This window comes from Lathyrus oleraceus, chromosome 5 (assembly GCF_024323335.1).
Source record: "Lathyrus oleraceus cultivar Zhongwan6 chromosome 5, CAAS_Psat_ZW6_1.0, whole genome shotgun sequence".
Lineage (NCBI taxonomy): Eukaryota > Viridiplantae > Streptophyta > Magnoliopsida > Fabales > Fabaceae > Lathyrus > Lathyrus oleraceus.
The window spans coordinates 610,397,693-610,405,229 of NC_066583.1; the positions used below are offsets into that span (position 1 = coordinate 610,397,693).

Consider the following 7,537-nt stretch of genomic DNA (forward strand, 5'->3'; position numbering starts at 1 on the left):
AAGAAAAGAGTTTGATTGGTTGGATGTATTTTTGGGCTTGAAAGACGAGTATTTATGACTTGCAAGCTCTTACAACTTGGGTCTAATACTCGGGACTACGTCTGGACCTTCCACCCAGGTAATCTTTTTCTTTCAATTTTATTGAGAAAATAAGTTTAAATATTTACAAGTATTTTGAAGAGAATACGAATACTTATGGCTTGCAATCTCTTACAACTTGGGCCTAATATTCGGGATTACGACTGGATATTTCATCTAGGTAGTCTTTTTCTTCCAACTTACTTACGAAAATGGTTTGAATATTGAGGTGTTTTAAAGAGAAGACGGTTGCAAGCTCTTACAACTTGGGCCTAATATTCAGGATTACGACTGGATATTCCATCCAGGGTAATCTTTTTCTTTCAATTTTATTGAGAAAAATCATTTGAATATTTACAAATATTTTGAAGAGAAGACGAAGACATTGGGCTTACAAGCTCTTACAACTTGGGCCTAATATTCGGGATTACGACTGGATATTTCATCCAGGTAATCTTTTTCTTCAGATTTTATTGAGAAAAATACGTTTGAATATTTACAAATATTTTGAAGAGAAGACGAGTACATAGGGCTTACAAGCTCTTACAACTTGGGCCTAATATTCGGGATTACGACTAGATATTTCATCCGGGTAATCTTTTTCTTCAAATTTAGTTAAGAAAATAGTTTAAAATTAAATTAAAAATGATTAATGTACAAAGGTTTGAAATTATTGAAAATTGAGTTGGTATTGCTTAAAAGCTCATTGTAAGAAGGCCCAAGAGTAAGCCACGAGACCGAAATAAACTGAACTCACTGTAAGAAGGCTCAAGAGTAAGCCACGGGACTGAAAACCAACTGAAATCGAAAGGAAACTGAATTTAACTATAAGCTAACTTAAAGTAGACTCATGTATGAATTACTTTATAAGAAGCCGAGCACTAAGTCTATGCGCCCAAACGATTTTTGGAAGTTAAATTGAATTTTAACTCCGAGATCGTAACGCAGTGATAAACCAAACAACAACCAAGCTCATTATTATTATTACAGTAGTGTCGTAGTTTTTTACATCAACTCAAAATAAATGAAAAATATAGAAAGCTAAACACAACATACACACGTGCTACCCACAATAGATCCCAAAATCGAAATAGAACTAAAATAAAATAAAATTAAAAAATAATATTAACATACTAAATAATAATATATAACTCACCAAAAATATATATGTATATATAATATAACAAAAAATATATATGTATATAAATTAAAACAAGAAGTATATATTTCTGTACCGATAGCATATACATAAAAACTAAAGGTAATATATATATTTTTAAAAATTACAAACCAAAGAATATATATATTTAAATCTTGAAAAAAAAGTATATATATATTTATACATAAACTAAAATAAATCTATATGAGAACGAAAATAAAATCTATATCTATTTTAAAATCAAAAGAAAAAAAAGTATATGTGTATATAAAAATAAAATCTATATCTATTCTCTATTGGCATAAACACTTTTGAAACTATTTAGAATAGTCATGGAAGCAACTTGTGTTATGTTCATAACTTAGTCTCAGCTTATTTTCATGGACTCTTTAGAATAGCTTATCAAAACAGTTCGACTATATTTTATTTTTATTATATATATATATATATATATATATATATATATATACTAGCTTACATGGTACACACTAATGCTATAAGCATAAACATTTAATAAATTTTCTATCTTAATAAGCATTTAATAAGCACTTATGTCAAACTTTATTTTAATAACAAAACCATTTGTTAGAAATCAATATTGTTAGTGTGACGATATACAATTAGAATTTCAATTCAAGGATACAGTTTCTACGATTAACGAAATAAAAACAAGCTATAGTTTGAAAGCCTAAATTTACCTCACCACCAAAATCAACATGTCCAGGAGTATCCACCAAGTTGAGCTCATTTTCTTTCCACACAATAGAAGTAACCGTGGTCGATATGAGCTATCACAACAACCAAAGTAAATTTGTCTTTACGGAAAGAATGGGCTATTTTTGTTTCTATCCTTTTGCCATTTGAAAACTCAAAGAGAGCATTGAATATGGGTAGCTGCCGCCCAATATTGGTCTCTCCCCAAACTTTCAGCACACACTTAATATATATATATATATATATATATATATATATATATATATATATATATATATATATATATATATGACATGGATTAGGGCTTTACAAAATTTTCAAGTTCCACAAATGCCCTTAATACCATTTTTTGAGACAAAAATGAAATAAATTAAATTAAACTAAAATAAAATCAAACATTTTAAAAAATAAAAATAAAAATAAAAACACTAAAAATTCTATTTATTTTGTCTAAATGGTTTGACAAATACTAAAAAATAAAAGGGTTTAAAATGAATAAAAATCGAGTACAAAAATACTCGAAAAAATAAACTGAATGCATCAAAATGATCAGTGCGAAATAAACTTCTCGGAAACATACAGGTTTTTCGTCAAATTTTGAAATAGAAAACACTCTGTTAAAACACTCAGACTGATCAAAATGTGACCGAAAAATAAGTCGAGCACATCAGGTTAAACTACGTGAAACGTAGATTAATAAAATTGATGTTTGCAAGCTTGATTTTGAAATTTTTTTGCCCGCTATTTTGACACACATTTGACAATTGATTAAACCAGTTTACCTGTAGATCTAAAAATTTATTTTGGCTGACACTTTAGCCTTATGCAGTATGGAATGCATGTTATGCTATGCAGGGATGCAATAGATATTATGAATGTGTTGAATCACAAATTTAGGATCAAAATCGGGGTGTGACAGTTGCCCCTATTTAAGTATCTTCAACCAGAGAATATGAAGCAATACACTCTTCATATGATCATAGTGGAATATAATTAAATACTAAGAAGACCCGGATTTTGACCCTACATGCACATGGCATGATATGATATGTTATGCATGGGTGTGAGACTCTTTTTTATTTTGATGATTTTGATCTGCTATAGATATGATGAACTCTAGAATTTTTTTTATGATGGATGATAAACAGTCTTGTGGGGAATGATGGAAATATATGGTAAAATGTGGCCCATAGAAAACAAAAAATGAGGGTAGAAATTCAGTAGGGATAATAATCCTGCTGGAGGAAAGACAACTGGGGAATATGCAAAGAGATTTTAACAATAGGTTTATACGTGACCTGACAACACCAAAATATTCAAAGAATTTTCAAAAACAGGTTCAAACCTGACCGAACAACATTTGAATATTCAAAGAGTTTCAATAACATATTCAAACATGACCTGACAATGCTAGGGGATATCAAAAGGTTCCATCAACAATCTCATACATGACCTGACAACATTGAAAAAAATCAAAGAATTTCATCAATAGGTTTATACATGACCCGACCATTGGAGTATTCACCTTACGCAGTATGGAATGCATGTTATGCTATGCAAGGATGCAACAAATATTATGAATGTGTTGAATCGTAAATTTAGGATCAAAATCGGGGTGTGACACACGTATTCTCATTGTGCAATGAGAAAGTCAACACTTTCGTAGTTCATCCCACTAGGGCTGGCAACAAGATGATTGAGGCAAGAAGGGTGATTGATTCAATATGAAGAGACTTAGTAGTTACTTAGTAAGAACCACACTAAAGTCTATGAGTAAAGGTGGATACGATGAGCAACTGGGTCAAGCGCCTCGTACCCAAAGATATCCAGAATGAGTTAATGGAATTCTCCACTCTCATCCATTCTTTACTACTTAAGGCTCGTGGCATGTAGTTCTCATCCTAACTTTCAAGTTGTTGGAGGAGAATCCTAGTTGCTCGTTGTGATGATGAAGACCTTATCAATCATTTGATTCAAATTGCACTAAAATTTATGGATAAAGGTGAATACGATGAGCAACTAGGTCAAGCAAATTGTACCCAAAGATACTCAGAATGAGTTAATGGAATTCTCCACCCTCATCCATTCTCTATTTATTAAGGCTCGTATCGTACAACTTGAGTTATGATTGATAAGTTGCCGGTGAAGTCCTTTGTTTGTTGCACTGCTGCTTTGTGAAGGGAGAGACTTACCAATCATATGATTTGAGTTGTGCTAAAGTCTATGAATAAAGTGAGTACGATGAGCAACTGGGTCAAGCGTCCTGTACCTAAAGATATTCAAAATGAATTAATGGAATTATCCACTCTAATTCATTCTCTATTACTTAAGGCTCATGCCACACAATTTTAACCTTGATTAGCAAGCTCTTGAAGAACCACCTTTGACGTGTCTTGTATGATTTGCTACTTGATATGACTGGGGATGCCTTGATTGAGAGTCTTACTTGAGGCTTCAAGCTCCACAACTTATAGAAAGAGCCTTATCAAGTGATCAAGGGTCTTTTGATCACTTGAATTAGACTATGGGATTATACAAGATCAAATGATTTAGTTGATCAAAATTGTTTTTGATCAACTTGAATCGAGGGTTGAAATTAATTTAAAATCTATGATTAATCCTAATCTAAGGGTTAAAATTAAATTCAAAGGCTATTCCTAATCTAAGGGAGCATGCAATTGTTAATCAAAACTTGATTAAAACTATTTAAAAATCTAAGTTAAAGAATAGTCCTAAAGGAGCATGCATTTTTATGGCTAAAATGACAAAAATAACCCCTAAGAATAAAATGGTCTTTTCACATGTCAACTAGGAACAAAATCTAAATTCTAATTAAACCAAGCTCCAAAGACTATCTAATCAATTATAAAAACCTAATTATATTAAAAATCTAAAATAAACTAAAAACACATAAAATTCTAATTAAACTTAAATTTATTCTAATTAGAAAGATCTAAACTAATATGCCTAAATTATATTTAAATCTAACCAATTTTCCAACCTAAACTAAATCTAAAATCTTAATTATACTAATCAAGTCCCAAATCTCTAATTAATCTAATTAACATCTAATAAAACCTAATTGGGCTGATCCTAATCTAATTGAAGCTAACTAAACAAAACAAAAAGGCAAACACCAAACAAGCCCAAACAGGGATTGGGCCCTGAGGCAAGGCTGGCGCGCAGGCACATGGGAGGGGGAGTGTGGGTAGCAGTTTGGGGCTTTCAAGCCCAAACTGTGCATGACTGAATCCGCACCTAGGTAAAAAAAAACAAGTGACGAACATGGGAGGGGGAGTGTGGATAGCAGTTTGGGGCTTTCAACGAATTGCACTTCATCTCCCTTAATCCAAACACAAGTCTTTCACTGAGAAACTAAAGCGGACGAACAAGAAGCTCTTCTGCAAAAGCTTGGCGTCACATCTGGCATTCATCAACATCGCCCCAAAAATCCACGTCGTCGACTCAAGGTTTCAATGCCTCCCTTCACGATTTCCACCAATCTCCAAGAGTTCGAATGGAATCAAAGAAGTCGCAATGCAATAAAACCAAAAGAAATGTAGATTTACGTCGATTCATGAATTCACTTACTTTTCAGTTTATCGTTCACGCTTTGAATCAACAACGTCGTTGTTCATCATGCACCTTGGCTCAACCAAATCGAGTTTATTTATCTTCATCGAATCGCAACTGACATCAAGCTCTCCCATTAACTTGTATTTGCACGCAATCGAAACAAAATCACGGATGAATCGTAGTCGCACCGATAAACGAATCAAGAAGTGAAAAAATCAACTTACAGTATCAGAATCTTGACACGGTGAATCTCCAACGACTTTCAGGTGCTGAACTTTTCCTCTTCTCCTTCTCTGATTCACTCTCTCTTCACCTCTTTCTGTTTGCAATTTTTAATATGCTTGCGTGTGGTTGTTGCATGAAGAAGTCTTGGCTGCGTAATGGAAAAAGCTAGTTGCAGAGTTCAGTTGCAGAACCGAGTTCTAGAGTCCAGTTGCAGCATTCAATTGCAGAATCGATTTGTTGCAGAATGAGGATTGAAGTGTGAAGAGTGAAGAGTTCTGAGGATTGAAGAGTGAAGAGTGAAGAGTTTATGTGAAAATGATCTAATCCCTATCAATCTCGGTAAGTCCCTTTTTATAGTTTTCCAAAATTCTGTTATGAAATTCAATGTGAAATTAAAATGAAATTCATGTTGAAATTAGTTAGTTAGAAACTCGGAATTTAGTTGGAGTTAAATTCAAATGAAATGAAAAATTAAATTCATTCTTCCCTTTTGAGATGCACATTCTGTTAGTGACAGGTTGAGATGAAAATTAACTTGAAATTATCAATTGGTTAGGAGTTAGTTATAAATGCAAATGAGTTGTTAGTGCGAAATTAAGTTGGAATTCAAAATGAAATTGTAATGAACTGTCCATGCTATTTTGTTAAAAATCCCACTGAATGCATTTGATCTAGTTCTGTTATGGATTGTCATTGGAATTATTGTGAGGCTTGTACGTTATGCTTATTCATCGTCCTGTTGTACTAGCTTCCATGCCATGTTATTGAACTGATGCCTATTGGTTGAACCATGTTATTGCTTGTTATGTAATGCATATTTCCAAATCGAAATGACATGGATTAAAGGTTTGCTGAATGGTATTAGTTGTATGAACAGAATTATGTTATGGCGTATGTGATGCATTATGCTATAGGAACTTGGATTATCAACATGCTATGGTGAAATTGTGTAGGGTGCTCATGTTTATGATATGGATATGTGGTTAAATCGAGTGAATGTTAAGCTGGTCATGGTTTGAAATGAATGTGAATCTTGGTGTTGTCTCTAAAAATGTGTTATCATGAAAGCATGCTATGTGGCAAATATTGAATATCATAGCCCATTAACATATTTTTCTTGACTTTGTAGGTTACTTAATGGAAGAAGAAATGACTTGGATTTGAAGGAAATGGGACATGAAGCATGGAATATATATTCATGAAGATAATGGATGAATGTTGATGTTTTAGGAATTTAGATTAGATGTTAGAACCTTGGATGTTAGTTTATGCTTGTTTTCAAATTTGTTTATCTGTAATGTTAAAGAGATAATAACATGGTTATGTACTTTGCATCTTGAATTGGAGTGAAAAATCATTGAATGCATATTGCTTTGTATTGAATGGAAATTTTTCTTGAATGATTTGGAATTGTAGTTAATTGTAAAGAAGCTTGGTGAATGACTCCTTGATTTTGAAAATTTGGTTATGTGGATGCATTGGTTGGTCATGACTATGCTAAATTCAAATACTTACCACATGATGAACGATTTGGAATGGACTAGAATGTGATGAAATACAATTTGGTTTTTCTTTTTTTGTTTGTTCATGTTAAAGATTGAAAAGTGGAAGTAAGTGATACTATCATGAAGGCTAGAATTGGTTTATGTCTTGTAATGGTTGTAATCTTGTAGTTTTTGATTGAAATGGTTGAACAGTCATTGTGTTGTGATCTTGTACATGGAAGTGAAGTATTGAGTTTGTGTTTACAAATCAAATGTATGAAGATGTTGAATTAAATGGTTC

General features: G+C 32.4%; 1 long non-coding RNA gene across 2 annotated transcripts; it reads left to right on the top strand.

Moving 5' to 3' along the window:
* Positions 1 to 5,236: 5,236 nt before the first annotated feature.
* On the top strand, positions 5,237 to 7,172 carry LOC127083481 (uncharacterized). Of its 2 annotated transcripts, none has more exons than XR_007788423.1 (3): positions 5,237 to 5,793; positions 5,892 to 6,091; positions 6,882 to 7,172. It is a non-coding gene; the product is annotated as an uncharacterized LOC127083481 (long non-coding RNA). The 2 variants fall into 2 exon arrangements; XR_007788424.1 differs by having other exon boundaries at positions 5,895 to 6,091.
* Positions 7,173 to 7,537: the final 365 nt, after the last annotated feature.